The 24,709-nt window shown below is 49.5% G+C and overlaps 1 long non-coding RNA gene across 3 annotated transcripts in view; it reads right to left on the bottom strand.

The window, feature by feature from the left end:
- LOC134160272 (uncharacterized) overlaps positions 1 to 24,709 on the bottom strand; it is a 46,332-nt gene that overhangs the window by 19,945 nt on the left and 1,678 nt on the right. For 2 of the 3 annotated variants that reach the window (XR_009963498.1, XR_009963499.1), the window contains exon 2: positions 7,033 to 7,134. This is a non-coding gene — a long non-coding RNA (uncharacterized LOC134160272). Of the gene's footprint in view, positions 1 to 7,032; positions 7,135 to 24,086; positions 24,218 to 24,709 lie in introns of all 3 variants that reach the window. The other variant, XR_009963500.1, reaches the window with a different exon arrangement.

Here is a 24,709-nt window from a genome sequence, read left to right as displayed (position 1 = left end):
AAAGGGAGGCATGGCAGGTGACCTGCGCTGCACCAGAGCTGCTCTGGGACAAAACCCTCACCAAGCTCCAGAGGGAACAGCAGCTCCCAAGTAAAACCCAAGTAATAAGGGGATCTTAGGGGGAAAGATTAATCATTATTGGCAGCGAGATTGTGCAAGTCTAACAGAAGCCAAAGGGGTTTTATTACACTCCAAGTGCAGCTGGGAAGTCCCTGTTAGCTGGGAATCATTAAACCTATTGCAAGAATAAATTCTCTTTCAACCAAACCATAAAATGGGAGTAAAATCCTCTTAAGCCACTGACAGCTCCTAATGGAACAGAATTCTTTTTTTCTTTTTCCCCAAACAATAAAAAAAAATACCAAAATTGCTGCAGATTATGAGGTGAATAGATTAGGCTCCAAACCAGGCAATATTTACTCAAAGAAAACCTGCTTCATTTAATACCTGCCTCAATTAATTTTTAAGTTTGGGATTAGAACTGAACAGACCAATGACATTTCCTGATTGAGCAAATAGGGATTTGTGAATCCTGTTTGCCCACAATTCAGCCAGGACTAGAAGCACGTAGGAAAACTTTCCCTTAGTAACCCCCAGGTAGCACTGCTGCATGTGCCAGTAATGCGAGCCTGGAAGGCAGAAGGTGAAGCCAAGGTCCATCCTCACTACATTTCCCAAAGCAGGAGGTCACTACCCATCCTAGGAAATATGAAAAATATTACAGAAAACGGAAGTTATTTCCTTTATGAACATGAGGACAGAACACCCAAGGGAAAAGCAACATGAACTTGTGTTTCACTTCTTCAACATGCAGGGGAGATCAGAACCACAGATGGGTTTGGGTGGAAGGCACCTTCCAACCCCTGCCACGGGCAGGGACACCTTCCACTAGAGCAGCTTGCTCCAAGCCCCTGTGTCCAACCTGGCCTTGAGCACTGCCAGGGATGGGGCAGCCACAGCTTCTCTGGGCACCCTGTGCCAGCGCCTCAGCACCCTCACAGGGAAGAGCTTCTGCCTAAGAGCTCATCTCAGTCTCCCCTCTGGCAGGTTAAAGCCATTCCCCTTGGCCTGTCCCTACAGGCCCTTGTCCCAAGCCCCTCTCCAGGTTTCCTGAAGCCCCTTTAGGCACTGGAGCTGCTCTAAGGTCTCCCCTTCAGGAGCCTTCTCTTGTCCAGGCTGACCCAGCCCAGCTCTCTCAGCCTGGCTCCAGAGCAGAGCTGCTCCAGCCCCCAGAGCATCTGCTGTCAAAGCAGGCTTTGATCCATCTGCCAGACATGGGATGGATGCAGAGTTCAGCAGCTCCCTGCAAAGGTCTATGAGTTTGCTCTGAACAAAGACCTCAGCTGGATGCTCTGGTTCCAAGGTCGAAGCACAGATAATTGCTCCTCTTACACATGAACACAACTGGCTGGGGCTCTCAGTCCAAGAGCTGCTAACAGCAATGTGATTTAGCAACAGCTCTTAGGGCAAGCTTGGTGTACTCCCCCCTCTCTGCCAGACAGCAGGAGGTGGAGGAGAGAAGCAGAACACCAAGCTCCAGCATTCACACTGGCTCTGGACACCCAGGTGGGAAAATAAACCTGAACATCACTTCTCTGGGGCAGGTAGTGCAAGGACATAGCTGCGTCCTGTGCTCAGGAAGCTCCTTGCACAGCCAGACACCTTCTCCTCTAAGCCCTCCACTCTTGAGAAGAGCATCATCTTCTCATTTTAACCTACAAGCCATTACTTCTGTTAGACCCAATTCCCCAGCCCTCACGGTGGTTCTGCCTGCTCGGAACTTGGTAGGGAATGTGGTGGTCCCATGGTACCTGTAAAGCAAAACTTGTATGTTCTGAGAGAAAGCTTCAAAGCTCTTTGTCCATAACAAAACTCACCAACCTCTGTGGGTCTGGGTACACTGAACTTCTGTGAACAAGGCGATCTGTCTTCCTCAGCTTTCCTCTGCTGCTCTCCCCTCCCTCCAGAGGGTGACTTGGATGCTCAGAACTTTCAGGCCTCTAAAAAGTTCCCTGATGTAGACTTGGCCTCTGCACAGCGGGTGTGAATGCACTGAAAAGTGTCTGTCTCTACAGGAGTCATCCACTGCCCAAGGGCTGGGAATCACTGCCCTGGCACTGCCTTCCTCCTTGCTCATCTGTTTTGAAAACCGCTCCTCGAGGCTGAACTGAGATATCTACAAACCATGCTGAAACACTCAGCAAGTGCTGTCCACAGCCACTCGCTCACCCCATCACTTGCACAACACATGGATGAGGATTCCCAGAGCAGCTCCACACACCACTGGTGCTGTTCAAGAGCAGGGGGTGTCTCACCATTAGGGTCTGCCCTGGAAAGAACAACATGGCCATTGGCTTGTGATACCCTGCTCCCTGTCCCCTGGTATCAGAAGCACACACTGCATAAAAAGCAGGGAGAAATGTTTGATTAAAAAGCTTCCTGCCTGGAAGCAATTCTGATCCTCGCTCAAACTCAGCCCCTAGAGTATACACTTCAATGTATGTATAAAGTCTTTTGGGGAGGGAGATGAGAAAGCATTAGGGGTTTATATTTGATACCGGCCTTGCTGGCATGTCAGAGCTCTGCTGCTCGTGTTTTCAAGACAGGAACCTTGGTAACAAGTGCTGGTGAGTGCAGCAGGCTCTCCACCCGAGTTACTGGTGCAGGTCTGGTTGTATGTTGTGCAAAAGGGTCAGAAGGGACAAAAACAAGAAAGAGAGAAGTGGGTTTAATACTTAAATCTTCCTTAAAGTGAAAATGTGAAAGGTCAGACAGCAGCAACAGCAACGGTGAGGAGTATTTTAGACCCAAATAGCACCTAAATCCAGGTGAGAAAGAGGCAGTCTGCAGCACCAGCAGGATCACAGAGCCCATCAGAAATAGCCACTAATCATGAGTCAGGAGCAAGCAAAGTCTGGGGCATGTCAGGAAATAAGAAGTCACCAGGACTATGGACAAACCTTACAAAGGGAGCTGTAATTCTGCAGGCCTGAGGAGTCACATTGTGATCAAAGAGCCACACAGGCACAAAAGGGAACAGCATGGAAACCAGAATCCTTCTCCTAACAGCAAACAGAGGTGAATTACAGCACAACAGATCCTTCCCAAATCACCCTCCAGGTCCCCAAAGCAATTGATGGAGGACTGCACACGTGATGCTGACTGACAAGCCTGCAAGATTGTCTGTGGGAAAGGAACAAGAGGGGTAATTTTATTGTCATGTACCACAGGGGGGTGTAAGTAAAATCACAGCATGAGAAAATGACAGTGTATCTGTCTTAGGTCATTTACATGCCTGGATAATCTGTGGGAGGAGAGCCAAAGCTGCTACATTTGACAGAGGCAACACAACAGTGATGTGCCTGGGAAACAGAAGCTTACACAGAAGATTTGCAAGCCCTACAATCCAATCTTGTGTTCATTGCTCCCAGAAACCAAAATGATCAGACTTCATAATTGAGGCTTCCAAACGGTTACGCTCTCCTCCCTCATTATGGGCTGGGTAATGGTCTCATCTTGCTGAGCACGCTGCAGGAATGCTGCAGAGGGACAGTCCCACGCTCAGAAGTGAATGTACATCCCAAGGACATGCTTAGAGGCCACAAAGACACCGTAGGCAGGTGGAGAAGCACTAACAGGCATGAGGGCAGACGGTGGGGAGCAGTTGCTGCCATAGGCTGTGTAACACAGTAGTTTTTAGAGGGGGTCTGGATGAAGGAGAAGATGCTTTGTTGGTGTTTGCAGGTTGCTTCTCTGCTGCAGAGGGAGGAGTAACCTGGGAGAAATAGGCAGGAACTGGCATGGCGGGCACACAGGCATGACTTAGCATCTCCGTAGCAGAAAAACTTTCAGAGCTAGATGGAGCAGGGTGGAAGAACAGGCCGTCTGCAGAAGAAGAAGTGTACACACACTGTGCAGCTCACATGAGAGGAGGGATTACAGGATCGCTGAGACACACTCCGCAGGACTCCAGCACTGCACCGTCAGAGCTTCCCAGTGAAAATCCTTGTGATAAGGACTGTGGAACTCTGCTCAGAACTGATAAGTGTGGTGGAAATCTGATTGTCCTGGGAAATCTGGGCACCTCAAAGGGATTTCAGCTGGGTAGACAGGGAGGAGGAGGTGGATCTTAGAGATATCCTGTGGGAAGAACTGGCTAGTTTTCAGCAGGGCCCAGATATAGGTATTAAGAGAGAGGTCAAGTTACAGAGGACCAAGGGGTTGAGCAGATGGTAAGAAAGAGACATCAAAAAAGGAAGCAGGGAAGAGCAAGACAAGAAGATTTAACGTTTCACTTTGACTGTGTTGAGCTGAAGCCAGGAGGTGGGTGTCCATGAAGTGCTGTCAGAAAGACAGACTGCAAATTAATCTGGGCAGTGCAGGACAGGCCAGGAGGAAAGCGATCGCTGTGAGGCAGCGGGAGGGGATTATAGATGCAACATTGGTAAATCAGGTCACCCAGACAGGGAGTGCAGAGAAGGCAAAGAGGAGGCAAGGGATGGAGCAGGTGAAGTAGCGAGCAGGCACTACTTGAGGACTGTCAAGCAGGACAGGCACAGCCTTAGATTACATCAACCCTGTCCCATTCTGTGAGCAGAGGGGAAGAAACATCCCTGCCTTGGGGGCAAGTGTGTCATACCAGCTACTGATAAGAAACCTGGAAAGAGCTTGGGAAGCTGCTGGGTCCCGGTTCTCCAAAGGTGAATTTCTGCCTCAGTTTCCCTGGAGCCACCTGGCTCCTGCAGCTGCAGAAACTTCATCTGGAGGGTAGGGAAGAAGAGAAACCTTCCAGTGGTTGGTGGCTGTAATGCACTTGAGCTTTTGGCAGCTCTATTTTAAGAAGGGGCAGTGAAGCACCCCCTCCAGAGACAGCTACAAGCTCACCACAAACCCAAAAGAGGGTAAAGCACCTTGTTGGTAGCCTTAGATTGGAAAAACCAACCCCACAGCTGAGGCTGGCAGGGAGTTGTGTCAGGAAATGGAGCATACCCAATGTAACTGCTGCCACCCAGGCACTGGAAGAGGCAGAGCTCCCTCTGTTATGCTCAGGGGCAGCAGCAGTGGGGTCCTGAAAGTCACAACTGACCCTGGATTACCCAGGCAGCTGCCTTTTGAGATCACCCCTTTACCTGCGGGTGCTGCTGGAAAGCAGAAGGCAGCGCTCAGAGAATGTCCAGCTTAACTTGGCACTGGCAATGGCCTCTGTGTCAGGAAGGGACTCATGGAGTCTCCAAAGGGAGGCAGAGGGTGTTTTGCAGCATTGGGCACTCACCCCAAGAGCTCAGAACAACAAAGAGATTCTGGGGAAAAAAAGAATCCATTTCCAGTGGCAGAGAGGCTCCTCCCCAGCCCAGCAATCCTGGGCAGAGAGAGGGGAAAAGAGGGCTGGGAAAAGACAGTGGAACTCAGATGGAAGAACAATAGGGCTGTATTAAGGGGGCCTACTCTGGTACTTAAACCAGCTTTAAGCAACTTTGCTGCTGCCTAATCTGAGGCTGATGACGAGTCAGTGTCTTGACAATCTGGAAATGCCTGGCCAAGTCAACGGAGAAGAGCAGGTGAGACACTTAACCCTTAAGCGTAGAGGTTATTCTGCTTGCATGTGCACAGCAAAGGCAAACAGCCTTTAGGTTTAAGCTGCACAAACCTTCATGGAAGCAAGATACGAAGAGTCAAGACCCAGCAGCCTGGGTTCTCACACTGCCTGCTCACCTGCCCCAGCAATTTGGACATTGTTTTACACACTTCATTTCCAAAGAGAATCGAGTCTGCAATGCACAGCTTTGTCCCAAATTCCATTACAAGACTTCATCAGATGACTCCAGACTCTGAGACTACTTTCTCTGCACAGTAATAGCCATTACTCCAGACCCTGTGAGCATTTTCATTACCCTTCCATTTTCCCTTTAGATATGACAAGCAATTCTCAGAAAATACGTTATAAACTCTTGCTCTGGAGTTCTGCCACCTTCAATTGCACTCTGCTTTGCTTCTCCAGCCCAAATCACTGTTTTAGATAGGATACGTGCAACGCAACTAAGTAAATGTGCAAAATCCAAACAGTAAAACACTCCCTGAAGCCCCCAGTGCTGCTTTACAGCTGGGAGTACAGGCTAGGGCCTGCCTTGCAGTTGGAAGAGCACCTCCAGTGTTCACAAGTCCTTGTAGACACAGATCAGCATGATCACTTGCTGCAGAGCAGATCTGGGCCGGTGTGAGGTTCTCTCACAGCCCATCAACAGGGATCTACCTCTGCCAGTCTGCTCTACCCATGGGTGGGCTGCAGGCAGCATCTCCTGGATGCTATGGATGGTCCTGGAAACACCTGAGGAAACACCTCAACCCCAGTGAGGGGCTGGAATGGCAAATCTGGATTCAGAAAGGGGCCATATGGCTCCCACTCTCACTGAAGACATTTAGGGTGCCTCAGGCTTGTTGTCACACAGAGGGCAATGGAGGATATACAGAGTAGATTCACTTGGGAACCCCAGCAGAGTACATATTTCCCCCTAACCTCATTTACATTTCTTGTGGCTCCTCGTGCTCCCCACGACTTCAACAGCCCTGCAGGCACAGGCTCTGGTCCATTGAAGCCTTCCAAGAAGCTAACAAGGTTATACCTCCCCAGGCAGCTCCTCCAAGCTGAACCACGACAGACCCCACGGGTGCAGTCAGTGTGGACTGCTGGTGAAATGCTGCACTAAGGACCAGCAGCGAGGCAGGTTATTCATCATGTGGAGCTGTGCTGCACTCCAGGATCAATGCAGCACACAGGGTGAGGGCTAACCACTGGAGAAAGCCATGACGAAAAGCCTGCTCGAATGCACTTGCAGAAGGATTTACACAGCAAATTAACTCCACTGGTTGAGTTACCTCCATAAGACTTGGTTTTTTTCATTTCAGAACCTCCAAAGGCTGCACAGACCCTCTGGTGCCAAAGAGGAGAGCTGCTGCCTGCACACTGTGAGAACAGCCCCTTCACCCTGCCACCTAACAACAACTACCTGCATTTTCGATGGAGATCTCCATTACCTGTGTCACTGTGCTGGTGGTTGTATTGCTGTGTCTGTCTGGAGCTCCTTGGGTTGACTCAGGACATTCATGTGCTGTTCCCAGCTCTGCTGCTTCCTCTCACTGTAAAACAAAGCACATTACTCAGGGTGGACATGTTCTCTTATTTTGGTTGCCTTCATGGTTTGGTCTGTTCAGAGGCTCTGTGCTCTGCTTTCAAGTCCAGAATTGTCTGTGCAGAGCCTGACGAGGGGAATTTGTACCTGCAAAGCATACATCCTAGATGCTCTTCCCAAACAGCAGAGCTCTGACTAAGATGGCTTTGGAAGAGCCTCCTGCACAGCACAGTGGCATGGTGAAGCCCCTCCTATGTCCTGTGTGGGACAAGCAGCCCTCACCTCTCCTGTGCAAAGGCTTTCAGCCCCACAGCACTGTGGGAGTTTGCTCTAAGCAGCACTTTCTCATGATTCAGGGAGAGGTCCTACAGACTCTGTTTCCCTTTCTAGTGTGGTCTGTCCTCACTCATCAGCATCTGAGGGCCCCTGAACCTTACACGTGTTCACTGAGCTAGTGCTCATTTCATGTCAGACTGGATGCCATGTTTGGTATCACAGCAGAGCTTGGAGACCTCCCAGCCTGGAAAGCAGGATGCTCTGAGCTGACCTGAGTGACAACTGCCAGAGGCCATATCCACCACGTACCTCTGTGTGTGTTCAGACCTTTGGAACACACCACTGCAGTGCCTCTGTGCCCGCAGCGCTGGGTTCCCTGCCCCTCATTCAGATAACCACCACCCCCCAATTTTAAAAGGCCCAATCCTTACCAGTCCCCATGTCCCTGTACACCCCTGCAGAGCACGGGGAATCCATCACCCCCTGCCCACGTTTGCTGAGCCCACGCTTGCCATCAGAGCCCGTTCTCTACTCTGGGTGCCTGCAGCACTGAGCACCTTTAGGGGTGCTCAACTACAGGGTAATTAATTAACTCCAGGAATCACTTGTATTATCTGCAATGGAAGACAGCTCTCATGAAGCCAGCGCTGGAGGTGCAGCGGCCCAGGGCACAGCTCCGGTGTGTGGCGCTGCAGTGCCTGCCGGCGGGGCACTCTCAGCTGCTGGCATTCCTAGGTGAGTAAATTCCTACTGCAAATGACTCTGATGAAGTGGCTGTTATTAGAAAGGCAGACACAAAGGGAGCCCGCTGACTGGCTGGCAGTGATGTCACCGGCACTCACCGCACACATCCCCGTTTGCTCAGCTACATTGTGTGTATAATGTTCTTTTCTACAGGCAATAAGGACTCACGGCAGAGCCCTTCACCCCATGGTGGGGGGGGGTGGGTGTACTTCTCAAGTGGCTGCTGAAAGCAGAGCAGCCTTTGTTCCTCTCTCGCACTGAGCCTAAGGCTAACAGTTTTCACCCACAAAGGCACTGTGTTATTGCTCTATTACAAACCCACCACTCCGTTTTCTAGGGTGGGTAGCAGAGAAATTGGCGTTTTTTGGCTTGCCTGTACCTAAAAATCATTCTGATCACAGAGATTTTGCTATCTAGAAGCCGAAACTTAAAGTACAGAAAAAGTTAACAGCCTGGGTCTCATTCTGTTTTGCAAGCAGCCAGGCAGCAAAACCCCAACCAGTTCTTTATTTTGTGAGTTCCACATGCTGGTTTTTGCTCCCTGCGCAGGCACTGTGGAACTCTCAGGGAGCTCTGCCAGTGGGGCAGGCTCATTTCTCTCCCCTAACTGAATGTCCTATCAAACTTCCAGAATTTGCCTAGCCAATGTTGCAGCTTCCATCATTTCTGGATGCAAACAGGCATGCTGGTACAGCTTAAATGGCAGAACCCCGTGCAGACAGCAGGCACGAAGCACCACTTGCCTCACAGAACTGGAATGAGCTTTCAAATCCAAGGAGGCCTGCCAAGCCGGCCCCGCGGGGCTGTGGGCAGCTCTGCAGCTCCCTCGGGCAGTGCTCCTGCAGCTCTGGGCTCCAGCCTTCACCACACGGGGACGCGGGCAGAGCGGGAGGTTTCCCGTACCTGCTGCTTCCTCCCTCCATCACGTACAGCTGAGGTGTAAGTTTTGCTGGGAAGGCCAAGTGTAACATCCCCAGCTCCTGCTTGGGCTGTACAAACACTGCTCTCCTCTAACACACGCAGCACAAACCCAGAGCTGACCTACACAACTTGCCTGTTCCCCTTGGATTATGGCTCTGAAGTCATTTGTCCTACAAGGGCAGAACAGAAACCACATCTATCACTTGGAAGATGTCCTGGAAACCCCCGGATAGTTGCACTGATGAAACTGGACACTGAGGATGGCTGGAGAGCTCAAGCAGAGTTAGATTTGCTGTTCCCAGTCCAGGGGTCATGACTCTCTGCAACATCATCAGCTCCACTTTATTCCAGGTGGCTTGAAGTTGGAAATCATTGTCTGTTATTGCCTGAAGATTTGCTGAGCTGCCTGCCCTTTGCAGATAGCAGCTGCCCTCCGACTCCCAGATGCTGGATCTGAGGCTTCTGAAGTCCTGAGGGTGAAGGCGCAAGAACAGGCATCAGGGAAAGAAAGAGCCTGACTGAATCAGAGTTTAAAAAGAATGTGAAGGCAGAAGTCCTAGGAGAGGGAGCTGGCTGGCTGGGACATGTGGTCAGGATCAGCAGAAAGGGTCCAGGTTTAAAGACCTGGAACAGATTCAGATCACTCCTTTCACATGTGACCTCCTTTCCTGTTTGAGGAAGACAGCAAAGAGCAGGATCCAGTCTGGACTGAATCCCGGATCCTTTCTTTGCCAATGCACAGCTTCGCCTAACATCCCTCTGTGCTTTTACCACTCCCCGGGCAGCATACAGGGTTAGCAAAAGCATCAGAAGAATCTCAAGTAAAACAACTTCATTGGTTTTAAGAGCTCTCTTACAGTATCTCTGGAGCTCAGGCATGCTCCACCACAGACCAGAGGCAGGAAGCTCAGAACAGCCTGTGGACACTGCATTACTATTCAGAACTGTATCGAGTTCCCAAATGGCAACCACTGTCCAAAAAAAGAACAGAACACCCCCCCACACCCCCATACAGCACAACCAAATGAGCATGCTGAGCCTAACTCTGCTTCCCTTCCTCACACAGAGTAACCCCCTTGCTCCCATCTTGGATTTCAGCAGCGTTCCTTCCCCATGTGAAGCAGCCAGGCTCTAGTGGAGAACTTGGTCCCACCTACTTATCACTTACAACAGGAATTCCTTCATCACTTGGCTTTTTAATAAAGCTGGGGTTTGATGTACCAGTCAGCCCCCCCCTTTCACCTGAGGACAGTATCAGAACCATGTCTGGATTATAACACTCAAGAAGCTGTTCTGGGGTGATAGGAATCAAAGCCCTGAAAGTGGGACTGGGTTTAATTCATCGTGGCTGATTTGATGGTGGATTGAGAGGTTCAGGATTGGCCTGGGGGATAGTTACCACAGGGTACATTGAATTAGGGTGATAGCTTTTCATTTCTAGCAATGTGGGAGGGAAGCGGGGAGGAAATAAGTGAATAATTGCACCTAATTAGAACTTGTGTGTGCATCCCAAATTAATCTGTTGAATAATCAACCACCACCAACAGAGTGATTCAAAAGGAAAAGGAAACAACAGCCCAGAAAGATCTAGATGGCTCCCATAAATTCCTCAGGATGGGACAAATGTTTTATGGAGCTGCGGCCCTAACTACAGAAGGGGAAAGAGACAAGATTACTGAGTGGAAACACTTGTTTTGCCTAAGATGAATGATAAAGAAAAGGGATGAGGACAGCGGGGGACAGCGGGTGATGCTCCTGCCTGACTCTCTTTCCTATCCGCTCACAACACACGGCTGGGACACCACATCCAGCCCCAGGGAAATGCGGGGTGGCTGCAGGGGGACCAGACACGCCACTGCTGTCACTGCAGAGATAATGAAAGGTATCCAGGCTAGCAGAGAGGGCAGATGGAGGCAAAGCTGCAGCTAGCAATCTGTGTGCAAGCACCGACCAACCCACTGCTCCCTGTCCACAGGATCCCCATAATCTCCCAAGGCAGACCTGCTGTTACAAACACTCTCATCACTAACGCAGCGGGGGCAGCTAAGCAGAGAGAGGGAATGATCTAGCAGGGGGTTAATAAAAGGACTGACGCAGAACAAAAAAGCCTGTCACTCGCCCCAAGATGTGCTCTCCATCCCTTCCACCCCCCAGGAAATTAAAAATCCCAGCCTGGGGTGTACACTGTGTTCTCAGCAGGACTGGATGGGGAATGGGATGTGGAAGGGTAGGATGGGAAGGGGAAAGTTGGGAGTCAAATTTTGTGCCAGCTGTCGTTTCCGGTGTGATAGATCTGGCGTTATTCTGAAGGACCAGGTTACCTGGTCTTTAAAAGCCTGACAAGACCAAGCCATGTTTCTGAGCGCTGTTGCCAGCAGCTCCTCCCGGAGAGAGTCCTGCCGGGCAGGAGGGCCAAGCTGCTCTGCCTGACACCAAAGTCCATGCTAGCATGTTTCCATGGAAATGGGAACAGAACAAGTGCCTGTGGCATGACACACCTTTTCTGATGCAGATTTGGACCATTTCTGACATCCCTTCTTGCTGACAACCTCAGGACTGGAGATTTTAGGAGCACAATCAGAACAAGAAGGGAAAAATATGTGATTGTACACAACAAAACCCCTCACCCTCTCCGGTGAGCAGCAGCTGAACCAAAACCATCCTTCAAGGCAAGGAGACTTCCACACTAAATATAGTCTGGTAATCACAGGGTCCTTGTTTCTCACAAGCAGGTAGCAATGATCTGCTCCTTCCCCTCTTCAGGATATTTTGGGTAAAGTTTCCAGCATTTTCCCCCCCTCCAAAGGAATGAAATGTCTTTGCTTGGGGGTGGATCCCCCACTGCCCATTTCCTCCCTGCATTGGCTTCTCTGCAGTGCACTGTCCGCAGCTTGGGAGGCAGGCACAGGCAGATGCAGGGCAGGTACGGGCAGAAGCAGGCAGGTGCGGGAAGGGAGCAGGCAGGGAGTGGGCAGAGAGGCAGAAGCGGGCAGGGAGCAGGGCAGGAGCAGGCAGAGGCAGGTAGGGAGCAGACAGGAGAAGGGCAGGAGCAGGCAGAGGCAGGTAGGGAGCAGACAGGAGAAGGGCAGGAGCAGACAGAGGCAGGTAGGGAACTGACAGGAGCACGGCAGGAGCAGGCAGGGAGCAGGCAGGCGAAGGGCAGGTGCAAGCAGGGAGCAGGGCAGGAGCAGAGGGGAGCAGGCAGGGACTGGCAGGGCGCAGACAGGAGCGGGCAGGAGCTGCCGCGCAGCAGCGCAGCCCCGCAGCGCCCTCTCCCGCGGGCAACCGCACTCCGCCCGGAGAACCGCGCGGCGCGGCTGCCGGCGCCGGGGACGTGCGGCCCCAGCAACCCGTTGCTTTCGGGGTGTTCCGGGTGCCGCCAGTCCCAGCCTCCAACCGGGCAGCCGGGCACGGCCCAGCGCACGGAGATGGCACTTCGCAAGGTACATACGGGCAGCACCCAAAGCAGCAGTAACCTCTGCATGGCTTGAGGCAAGGCCAGTGGCATTTTGGCAAGCAGAAATCTTTGGCTACCTACTGCTCTCTATCAGCCCCTGGGCACGGCACATAAAGGTGAGCTCTGTTCACAGAGGCTTTGCTGAAGACTAAGTTTGGCATAGAATCCCAGACTGGTTTTGGTTGGAAGGGACCTTAAAGCTCCTCCAGCTCCAACCCCTGCCACGGGCAGGGACCCCTTCCACTAGAGCAGCTTGCTCCAAGCCCCTGTGTCCAACCTGGCCTTGAACACTGCCAGGGATGGGGCAGCCACAGCTTCTCTGGGCACCCTGTGCCAGCGCCTTCAACCCATCGGCGCAGGAGCCAACACACTTCAGGAGAAGGAACATGAGAGATCTGCGAAGCCACAGGCAAAGAGGTGACAAATTTTGTCTCAGTAGGGAGTCTGGTTGGCTTGGGATTGGTACCATTTTAAAGGGAAAGTTAGCGCTCCTAGTGCTGGGAGCCAAGGATATGAACAAAGGAGTTTCATGAATACCAATGCGTGCATAGACAGAACAAATAAAAGTCATCTACAGTTGATATTTTGCTTTCCAAGTGGGTGAAAACGAGGTATCCCCTTGATTCAGACCCCCAAGAGATCCAGAAAGAGCTCTGGCCCCTTCATTAGACACAAAGAAGAGACTGGATATCAAGCACTGCCTGAGGTGCCAGGCCTGGCTGAGAGCTTCCATGCTGTCAGGAGGACAGTGTGTGGGAGCAGTTAACCTTCCTCCATGGGGAACAGCATTCCCAGGACACAAAGGTCTCCTGACTGCCATCAAAACACTGGAAAAGTAGAAACATTTCTGCCCTTCCTCAGTGCAAGGGACTGCAGAAGGCATCAGCATCAGAGCCAGACCCAGCTACACCCACAGCATATGGCTATGTCACACTATGGCTGCAGCAATAAAGTTTGGAAAGGAAATTACTAGTTGAGTAAAAGGCCTTTTGGTTGACTGGAATATTTAATTTGGCACAGAAGGAATTGAGAAGCCCAGAGCTCCCTATGAGCACAAAGCAGCAGCAGCAATGTGCCATGTCCCAGCCCTGCTGTCCCCACACTGGACACTCACAACATCTGCCCTGTTGTGCCTTGCCCTGGTCATAAACCAGCTCACATCTCTCAAACCACGCTGTATGTTCTTCCAGATGTGCCCCATTACACTCCCAGCACAGCCAAGCCACTCCCTGCAACACCAGCCTTGCACATCACCTGGACTCAGCTGTTTTGGTTCCAAAGGGATTTTCTCCAGGCTTGAGAAGATCCCTTCCTTCCCTGCCACAGTGAAAACCTTTATGTGGGAGGCTGGGTGTTGGTGAGCATGAGCCCTGTGGTGACAGGCAGCTGGCTTACATGGGGTTGTAATAGGGCTGACAGTATATTCCACACTCTACACCCAGCTGATAGGCCGAGGTTCCTCCTGTGTGCTGCTGAGCAAAACCAGGAGATTGGGAATGTCACTGTGAGCATCAGCTTTGGGTCATGCAGATATCAAAAAGTGAGCAAATTCCCCTTTAGGTGCTCAATTCTGAGGAACAGGACAAGTCCATATTGCCCAAAGGAGACATAGGCAAGATCCACATGCCCTGACCTTACAACTGAATGTATACAAATACCCTGACATCAAACACTAGCATGCCCACCTGTGACAGTCCCAAGCACTCCCTGGTGTTCGCTTTGTCTCTTGTGTGGTGTTTAAGGGAGCAGTGGTCACCCCAGCTGCTGGACTGGCACTACCACGGCATGAACTTCAGGCAGGTGATGGTGACCCTGTTCTCACAGAGCCCTCCCAGCAGGGCCATCACCTGTGTACCCACCTCCTGAATCATTTTGATCCAGACAGGCTTCAAAACCATCTCTTCCTGTGCTGCCCACAGCTCCCCTCCCAAGCACAGACCGATCCATAGAATCACAGACTGGTTTGGGTTGGAAAGGATCTTCAAAGCTCATCTAGCCCAATCCCTCTGCAATGAGCAGGGACATCTTAAACTAGATCAGGTTGTCCAGAACCACATCTAGCCCAGCCTTGAATGTCTCAAGGGATGGGGCATCCACTATTTCTCTGGGTAACCTGTGCCAGGATTTTACCACCCTCAGTGTAAAGAATTTCTTCCTCAAATCCAGCCTGAATCTCCATGTTTTAGTTTAAAACCACCACCCCTCATCCTGTCACAACAGGCCCTGCTAAAAAGTCTCTCCCTGTCTTTCTTATACGCCCCTTTCAAGTACTGAAAGGCCACAATAAGGTCCTCCTGGAGCCTTCTCTTCTCCAGGCTGAACAAGCCTAAACTCTCTCAGCCTTTCCTCATAGGAGATGTGCTTCATCCCTCTGATCATTTTTGTGGTCCTTCCCTGGACCCTCTCCATCAAAGCAGCGAACCCAGTACCACAAAGACACTTGCAGAGCCCCAGCTCTCCAGGTACTCAAGTTTAGAGTTTATGCCTCCAGGGTGACATTGCAGCTGAAATCAAAAGGCACAGAACTCACAAAAGGAATCTTAAAAAAGTATTTTCTGCTTTAGGCAGCTGAAGAGATGAACAGATTCACCGGGCTGAGATCACTCTTGCCTGAGATACACAGCAACTTTTCCTTGCTTTGCCCTTCCAACTCTTCCCCCTTCTCAAAGACACAAACAGTCTTCTGCCACCCAACTCCCAGGTCAGCCTTTCAGGGGGCTGTGCTATCTTATGTATCTGCAGGCAGCAAGTGGGACTTCTTTGGTGCCCTTCAATCTTGACAGAGTAGCAAGTACTCACAACTGTGACTCTATCTTGCACAGTTTGGTCTCAGATTCCTCCTGACTGCACCCACAGTGGTCACACAGTTTGGCTGATGCTCTCTTTTTCTGTGTTCTCTGCTACCCAGGATAAAGATCTCATTTTCCTGTTACCTTGCTGTATTTATGACCTGCAGGGCTGCTCGGGGGCCCCACCATGCCCACTTACGTCTTGTTCCTGTCATGCAGATACAAGCTGCAGCACAGCATTTCAGGAAAATAAGCCGAAGGCATTTGGGGGGCACTAACAGTGGCATTCAACAACTGCTCCTTGGGGATCTGATCTCCTTCTTAGGTGACCTCCTGTCCCTGAAATACAGCCTGAACTTTTCACATGAGAGCACAATTGCTGAACAGTCCTGTGCTATTTAGAGTTATCTTTGCTCTGTTGATAGCAGTGGCACGAATGGGAAAACCACTGCTCTCCTGACACTCCGTTTACTGGCAAGAGATGCCACTGTCACATCTCAGTTCCTACCACTGCACTGTGCTCTGGGCCAGGTGCATCACGTGGATGTAAATGTCTCTGAACAGTTGCCTCTCTGGTAGGGCTAACTAAAGGTTTGTAAATATCTGGAAGGAATTTGGAGTTTACACATCCCAACAGTCTCTAACTGCTCACTACCAGTGGGTAGGCAGCACGCACCTTTCCATGGTCACATCCCAAGCTCTGGAAGCCAGCACGCATTTGCCATGCACTCTTATAGCAAACTGGGATTTCATTTTAGCTTTATTCCCCAGCTCTTGCAGCAGATTGACGACTTTGTGATTACGATCTGCTACAGCTTCTGTCTTGAAGATGTCTGGGCACGTGTGTGCAGAACCTTGGGTACTACAGCAAGTCCTGTGCATCCAGTAATGTGGGTGCTGATGTACTGAGTAACCTGAACAGGAAATCCTTCCTTCAGGGTGAAGGACAGCACCACTCACCTCCTCTTACAAAAGGAGCTTAGCCCTACCTCTCCTGCTACTCTCTTATCTGTTACCCATGAGCAGCACGGGGCTCACAACTGTCACCCACTGCCATGCCAGGCACAAGTTGCTATTTCAGTAGGAACGCTGAAGGCTGATGGGGATCTGACAGTTAAGCTGCACCAGAGCACCAGCTGGGAAGTGGGTGGCAATGAATCTTTTGACAAACAGTTAAACTTCATTTTCTCCAAATTAATTAATTCATACAGAACATATCCCTTCGTGGGTTTCACACTCAGAACAAGGCCAGTCTCACCTCCCCCTCCATTATCTGTCAGTCGTACCACAAAGAAGAGCTCACTCAGTTGTGACTCGTGATCAAATCAGAGTGGAAAAAAGAAAAGCCTCTGCCTCAGCTTTCAATCTACCTTAGTAAAGTTACCCCATATCTTTTACTATTCTTACACCCAAACATCTGCTTCTGCCTTTTGTTTGGAGCTGACCTACACAGCCATGAACCCCCCCTTGGGGAGCAGGCAGAAGCCCCACCACAGGCTCCCTTGCCCAGCAGCCAAGGGACAAGCCAGATCTATTTTCAGGCTGAATTCCGCTCCATTTGTGTTGCATGCCAGGTGTCTGTTTGATACCTCTGCTGCGGTGAAAACTCTCAAATCACTTTTGGTTTTCCATGGCTAAGATCCAAGGAGTCACGGATGCTGGGCAGGTGCTCAGCAGAAAAGCTCCAGAGCCACACACCGAGAGGCACCCCAGCACACGTGCCTCCAGCTGAATGCAACGAGACAGCAACACGCACCACCACTGAACGCCCAGCATTGCCGGGACTGCTGCTCCTCAGCCAGGCTCTTCTGCTTTGATAATGTAAGCGTGGTCATGAACTGCTCAGTGCCTAGCTGTGCCCCTTCTGGCAGCTGCCCAGATCCGCCCTTCTCACCTTCAGCTGCCAGCTAAGTGCTAAATCTGTAGCAGTCTCCAAAGAGTTACCAGCATCTTTTCTGTAAGGGAGCTCTCTTTGGGAAGGGTTTCCTCACACACCTCCCTGTTTGGCATCTTAGGACTTCACTTAAACACCATGTAACATAACCCTAATGATTCTCTGTAACACCTCTGTCTCCAGAGCAGAACATAAGACAGACATAGCATGTTAGACCCCCACAGCCCACTTCTCACGTCTGACAGCAGCGAACAGTGTGATGCCTGGGAAAAGGAGAGCCATCATTCACCAGTCATACCCTGGACACAGAGGACTTGACAGCCCTCTCCAGCATCATTCTAGATCATCTCTGCTTAAGGATGAAGGGTTCCTGTCCACTCAATTCCTTGTACAGAAGCAGGTCCTGATCAACAGTCATTTGTTGCTCTTTTCTGGACAGTTTTTACACTATAAAGTTTTTGAGGTAGAAGGGGAGCCAAATCTATATCCTTGTAAGCCTGTGCCTGGCTAAAGTGAGTGTTCTGTCAAAGAGGGTTTAGCAGCTGACTTCCTCAGGAGCATCACTGAAAAGTCTAGTGTTTCCTTCAGAGATGAATGACCTCATCTAGACAGTAGATGGAGTAGTCACTCGCTGTTGAGGTCTTCTGCATGCACAAAGTCTCAGCTAGAGGTAGAGTGGCAAAGAGTAAAGCAACATGTGATAATCTGTCTTGGCCACTAGTGAGAAGGGAAACGTCACCACAGCCATTTCTGAAATCTGGAAAGCAACAGAGGTAGAAAAGGATCAGCTGTTTTCTTCTATACTCCTCTAAAGGTGAAGGAGAAAGAATCTTTCCCAGTATATCCATCATGGAAAAGCTTTTAGAGCCTCTCTCTCGTTAGCCCATTTGCGTACTGGACCTCATCTTCCAGAGCACTACTTGCAGGCCATCAGTGCTATGAGCAGAACAGCCATTTCTATGAGCAGGATGTGCCTTGCTCATCCTGCTTTGTGCAGTGAGACCAACCACCCAATCACCCAAACTAGCCTGAAAAGACTGCAGGGAAGCATTCAATCCTGCAGTATTAATGAAGCACAATCTCTGAGCTCACAGATGGCATAAATCAGATGCAGACATTCAAAAGGAAGTCTCTGGAGCCTGATGTGGTATGTTACTGATAGGACCACAAAGCAATTTCCCTGGGAACCTACCTGGTTTTCAGTTCAATCTCTTTTGGTTAGCTGCCTCTCCTTGTCATACACATTGCCTAGCCTGGAGGCAACACATCCTCACAAGACTTACAGGTGCCACAAAACTACAAAGAAAAAAAGGAATTTCATGCTCACAGAGCCTCAGCAATATCTATACACTCAAATAAGTAAAAACAGACCTCAAATAATATTTATAACAGATTATGCTCTGGATTTCTGTGATTTCCAGTGATTCATAGTTTTGTTTGTAGAGCATAAAATATTTCCTTTGAAATCCTGCTCAAGCCCTTCCCCATACAGCCAGTTTCACCACCCCCTCGCGTCCCCATCTCCTCTGTTTTATAAAACATTTCACAGAACACTTGCAGAGTGTTCTGACTGTAGACCACTCTTCTCAGCCATGTTTCTGCTAAAGAATTTTCTAGTTCTCTGCTCATTGCCCCTTTGGGGAAGAGGTTGGAGACCGCTTCTGCCAATTAAGACAAATCTGGTTCCATGTGCAGCCACAACTACTACCATTGGCTTCATTTTATACCAAACACTCCATGGTTTATGCCTCCTGCCATTCACACAGGAGGAAAATACCTGGGACAACTTTGACCAAGACAGCTCTGCAGTTAAAGCCTCTGTAGGCAGATCCACAGAAGACATCTTTGCTAGGCACCACTATGTATGAGTCGTGTTGGTTAATATATGACGTGAGAACGTATGTCAGTAGTTTACAACACGAACTATGAAATACACAAACAGTTTTGGCAGTCTCACCAGTGAGATTTCGAAACAACTGCCTCTCTTGTCTACGAGAGTAAACCAATACACAAATGTATTGCAAAGTCTGACTCACGGCTTCAGTTAGCACGTTAGAATCTGCCCACCTTATGGGATTGTGCGAGGCACACCATATCACTCAGCTAACAGCCACTCAGGAGAAAGCAGAACTCTACACCTGCCTGCTACAGCCTTGAGCTCCTGTTTTGAAGCTGCAGCATAGTCTGTGCTCACCTTACTGGAGGGTGCTAAGGAAGACAAGAGATGGGGTTGAGGTGGGTGAAGCAAAGGTGGCCCCGGGGCTGCTCTGATTAAGCACACTCTGTGGAAAGTGCCCACCCAGGGGCACGCTGCAAGGCAGGATCTACAGGGATGAGCAGCTGTTGTAACCATCACCCTACATTGTCCCCACCTGACACAATTCTTCCATAACTGTGTGTGTGACTGAAATGGCAAAATGCAGCTGAGGCAGCAGGAGAGAACCACTCCCCACAAAGACATCTCCTGTGCCCAAGATCCAGACTGTGGCTATTCAGACGTGGATATAATACACACTGACAGAAACAGGAAACCATAAAGAAAAAAAAAGCCATTTTCATACAATATGTATTTTTCCTAGTAAAGCTGTACGGCTCTCAGCCAGAGATTATGCCTTTTCCCTCCCTCATGCTCACAGAAATCCACCTTAAGGCCATCCTGACCATTGGCAAAGTACCCTCCATGGGCCCCCATGTTCAGCACTGCACAGGGACAGGCCTAAAGGTCAGCAAATACTTTGGCTTCTCTATTCTAGTCTCTCCAGGCCTGCTTAAATCTTTCTTCCATAGTCTTCTGCCACAGCAAGGGCTTCAATTACCTAAAGAGCTGCAGATCAAGGGCTGTTCAGAGATCCAGCTTTTAGGGGTGTTCTTGCACAAGTGAAAAAACAAGTGTTGCAATTCTGACACACAATTTTGCTGAGGGGGTTGTACTACACCAGTTTGTCAGCTTGAGGTACATGATGAAGTTTTAGCCACTCCCTTTGCATCACAGTAGTGAAGTCAGATTCAATAGACACCAATACCAATGACACTGGCACTGCTGTTAATGCTGAAATGATGTGAATGGAAACGGTAACCTCTATGCTAAAGAATCCAAAGTACGTATTAGGAGATACAATCCACGTAACACCAAGGAGTATGTAGACTGGATGGATTTAGGGGACTAAAGAACATTTTTGAGAGCTTTGTTCCAGAGTCCCTTTCCAAAGATGAGATTGGACATCTGTCATTCATCTTCTAGCCTGCCAAAGTTGAGAATATGGGGAAGCATCTAAAGCACTGCTCTGTCCATCATGTTAAGACAGATACCCATCCTTTCCTCCAGACAGACACACCACCATCTGTAACACATATAGTAACTCCCACGTGAGGGTGTACAGGGCCAAACCTGACAGCTAAACAGGAGGTCAAGCCTGCCTGTTGTGCAGCTCTTGGCACCTGACAGCATTGCTGTTGGTACAGCTGGACTTGAAGTCTCACAAGGGCAAGAATGGAAATGCAGTCAAGCCATCTTCATACCAAAGCTGTCCACTCCCCAACCTCTCTTCTTCCCCCCCAAGCTTTCAGCTTCATCCATGCCTGTTGACCTGAACTGCTTGCTCCAGAAACTAGCTCCTGAGCTCCAGCAGTCCCTGCCATGAACTCAAATTCACTGGCACATGTGGTGGCTCCCACTTGCCCCAGTTCTGTGTATTCTGCTGGAAGCCAGGTTGATCACCACAGGCTCTGACCCACCAGCACTACAAAATCCAGCAACTTGGCTCAGTGTCGTGGTTTAAACCCAGTCAGGTAATTCGTTCACTCACTTCCCCCCCTTTCTTGCCCTCCCCCCTCCCCCTACTCCCGAAGGGGCAGAGAGGAGAATCGAAAAGAATGCAACTCCCACGGGTTGAGATAAGAACAGTTTAGTAACTAAGGTATAACACAAATCACTACTGCTACCACCAATGATAATAATGATAAAGGAAATAACAAGGGAAGAGAATACATCATCTCACCACCAGCCGACCGATAACTTGCCCCCCTCAGCCCGACCAAGCACCAACCGATAATACCTCCTCCAACCCTGCAGACTCCCAGCCCTTCCGGCTAACTCCCAGTTGCATCCTGGGCATGACATGCTGTGGTATGGAATACCTCCTTGGTCAGTTTGGGTCAGGTGTCCTGTCTCTGCTTCCTCCCGGCTTCCCCTCCTCCCTGGCAGAACATGAGGCTCACAAAGTCCTTGGCCAAACCAAACATTACTATCAGCTCTGTTCCCAGGCCGAAAGTCAAAACACTGCACTGCACCAGCTACCAAGAAGGGGAAAAATGACTGCTACCGCTGAACCCAGGACACTCAGCTTCAAAGAAACCCATCATTTGGGTTGTGGATGTTCCCAGCTCCAGCCGCGGTGACTCAGCCAAGATGGAAGCTGTACCACCCCCCACTGCTGAGTTCTCAGAACAAATTGAGATGGCAAGGCCTCCAAGAAGGCAGAGTTATAATCGTGAGGCGGGGTGGGAGAAGAGATTCTCTGTGCAGAAATACTTCTGCAACAGCAAATCTCTCTGATGTGGTGGTTCAGATTCTACAGAACATCAAAACAACTGGCATGTGACAGCTTTGCACCAGGCACTTCTTCCAGACTCCAATTCTGGGCACAGTCTCTGGTGATCCTAATTAAGGAATTTAAAATGGGACTTGCATTTCTCCGGTGTGATTCTGCTTCTGAAGCACTGCACTACTGAGGAGTTTTGCAACTGCCAAGACATGAAAGTGTGTTTGTTATTAACACATCACTACATAATTAGGGGACTTAGCAGGGGGCTGCGTATTGCCATGTTCTTTTTCCTCTGTTGCTGACAGTGTTAGATGAAAGTCTCTAGGTATCCCATTAGGTGACAAGTGAAAATGAGTTCTGTGGCCAAAACTAAGCAATTTGGCACAATTTAGTAGAGAAGTGGCATTTTCTGCTCAAAAAGGGCCCAGAATTGGAACAGCATGAGGTGTTACAGCCCAAGATCAAGATGCGCTGGCCAAGCTGAATGGGTGTCTCATGGAGCAGAGCAGCAGTGGGTGTTGAAGCCCAGGACTGAGATATATTGGCAGAGCCCAGATGGGGAATGTTGCCCAGTTTCTGAGAACAACACAGAGTTTGTATTTTAATCAAAGCTCCTCTGCTCATCTGCATGGCTCAGCACAAACTTTCATCTTCTGAATTTTCCAGGCCTTTATTAGGATTCATCCAAAAAGCCTACCTTCCACTTTTCCCCACTCCTCCCCCAGTGAAGACATGCTGGTAGCCACCACTCTCACCCCTGTATTCTGCTGCTGCCTCCCAACAAACATCATGGGTGAAGCAACAGACATGTAAAGCAGCAGACATGTACACACTAATTTCATGTATATGGACTGATACAAGGTTCCCACTTTCAGTTTCCAACTCAGACCAAATGAGGCCTGTGATCAAAGACAGGAGGCTGTGAGATTTTAGCATGACAAATGGGTGAGTGAGCTGGGCACACAAAACTGGAATAACTGACTTCATGAAGCCCAGGGAACAAGAGAGAAGCAGCAACATAATGGGAGTGCTGGAGGGACAAGAGGTAACAGGACTGTGAAGCATCTGTAATGCAGATCCTACCCCAAGTACTGCCTGACGTTTATTAGCTACAGCTAAAGATTCCATCCCAGCACTGCAGACACGCATGGCCAACCTCAGAAACAATAAAGGAATTCATAGCTGGAGAAAACCCCTCCCCTTCCCACCCTGGGCACAGGCCTCTACCCTTTAAGCTGGACAAAGTAGGTCGGACGGAATGAGCTCATTTGCGTATGTAAATTCAGCCTACCAAGGAGTAAAGACAATTGCTTCAAGCTTATGAGTTCCAACTAAGAAAAACAAGTCTTCATAGCCCCTTTGGGAACTGGAAGCTTTGGCTTCTACCCTTCCCTTGCCCATATATTCATCCCCTTTCCTCTTGCTTCCTGCCTAACCAGCTCCTGGCAAACCCCTGTTCCCCAAACCAGAGCCTGTGGTCAGAAAAGCAAGCTCAGGGAGGTCATTAAAAAGCTCCCACACAAACATCTGTTAGCTCCAAGCGGCTGCTGAGAGCATGTGCCATGTGAGCAACTCTCCATAGCTGAATTTCAAACAAGCTGGAAACGTCTCTCTTGCCTGCCTCCTGCAGACAAAGTCTTTTTTCGCCTTTTTTCTTTTTTGCTGAAGGGAACAAGCTCCATTTCCAATAACTGAAGACTGATTAAACCCACTGTGCCCCCCCGCCCCCCCCACCCCAGTCACAAGCAGCTCATACCATGAAACAGTGTCAAGAAAAGGATTTCTTACACAAAAGGCTTCATATAACCAGGGAGAAGAAACAAAGGAAAACTGTTGACATTTAAGTTTTGATTTAACTCTTTGCATTCTAAACCTCATTAACTCTTAGTTTGCTCTTGCTATGCTTTTAATAAAAATATTCCTGCAAAACCCCTTGAAACCAGCATGTTGCATCTTTGAAATGACACACAGCACTGAACCAGAAGCAGCTTGCTACTTCCATAATTAAACAGGTATTTAATTAATACCTTTTACTCAGCCCATGTGAACTCCTGTGAATCCAAGAGCCCTGTGTCCGTTTCTGTTACCTCTAAGTAAAATTAGTGGGGCCCTGGGTGGCTCAGATGAAGGAAAGAAGGAGCTCAATTCCACTTCTCGGCTGTCATTTTACCGCTAATTCAGCTGTTTGAGGCAAATCTAGATCTACATCAGCTTAAAACAAATGTCAACTGAGAAACTGTTGCTTAGCTCTTTAACCAAACATGTTCTCCGAGGGAACCTCTTTTTCTTTTTTTCAACCTTTTATTTCTGTTGGCTCATAAATCTTTCAATTACCCTTGCAGTCCCATTCAAGTCCTCTGACAGAACTGTGCATGCAGACTGAACACCAGCAGTTTATGGAGAGCACACAGCAGTTGTTCCTCTTGAGCAGCTTCAATTTTGTTGATGTGGAGACTCTATCTGTCCTGGCAGGAATAAGGACAACTTCAGTCTTCAGTGCAACAATGCAGAACACTGAATTAGCATCAAGTGAAAAACTAATCACCCCAAAATGGCTTAATTCCCCAAAGCACTGCTGTATTAGCTAGGTTATCTGCTTGCAGCCTAACCTTCTGATGACATGGTACTAATAATGGGGTCCCCCAGCTGCGACGGCGCTGTGTCGTGGCTGCCTTATGGGCATGTCTGATTATGATGTTCTGTGACAAGGCTATAAATACACCCATTCCCACAGGTGCAGACCTGATTGCAGTGAGCAGCGAGGGGCTCTGGCAGGTATTTGCTCTGTTCTCAACCAGCGTAGCATTGCCTGCTTGAACGGGAGGGCTGTTTATAACTGTGCGAGCCTCACAGGCTTATCCCCAGGGGAGCTGGAGCACAGAAGCGAGCGAGGTTTCATAATCACATACACATCAAAGGTTAGCAGGAAAAGTGCCGAAGGGAAAGAAAGAGTAAAT

This window comes from Pezoporus occidentalis, unplaced genomic scaffold (genome assembly GCF_034315485.1).
Source record: "Pezoporus occidentalis ecotype Australia unplaced genomic scaffold, CSIRO_AGI_Poc_V1 ctg159, whole genome shotgun sequence".
In the NCBI taxonomy this organism is placed as follows: Eukaryota; Metazoa; Chordata; class Aves; order Psittaciformes; family Psittacidae; genus Pezoporus; species Pezoporus occidentalis.
The sequence above is the reverse complement of the archived record's forward strand: the minus strand, read 5'-3'. Positions and strand labels throughout refer to the sequence as shown.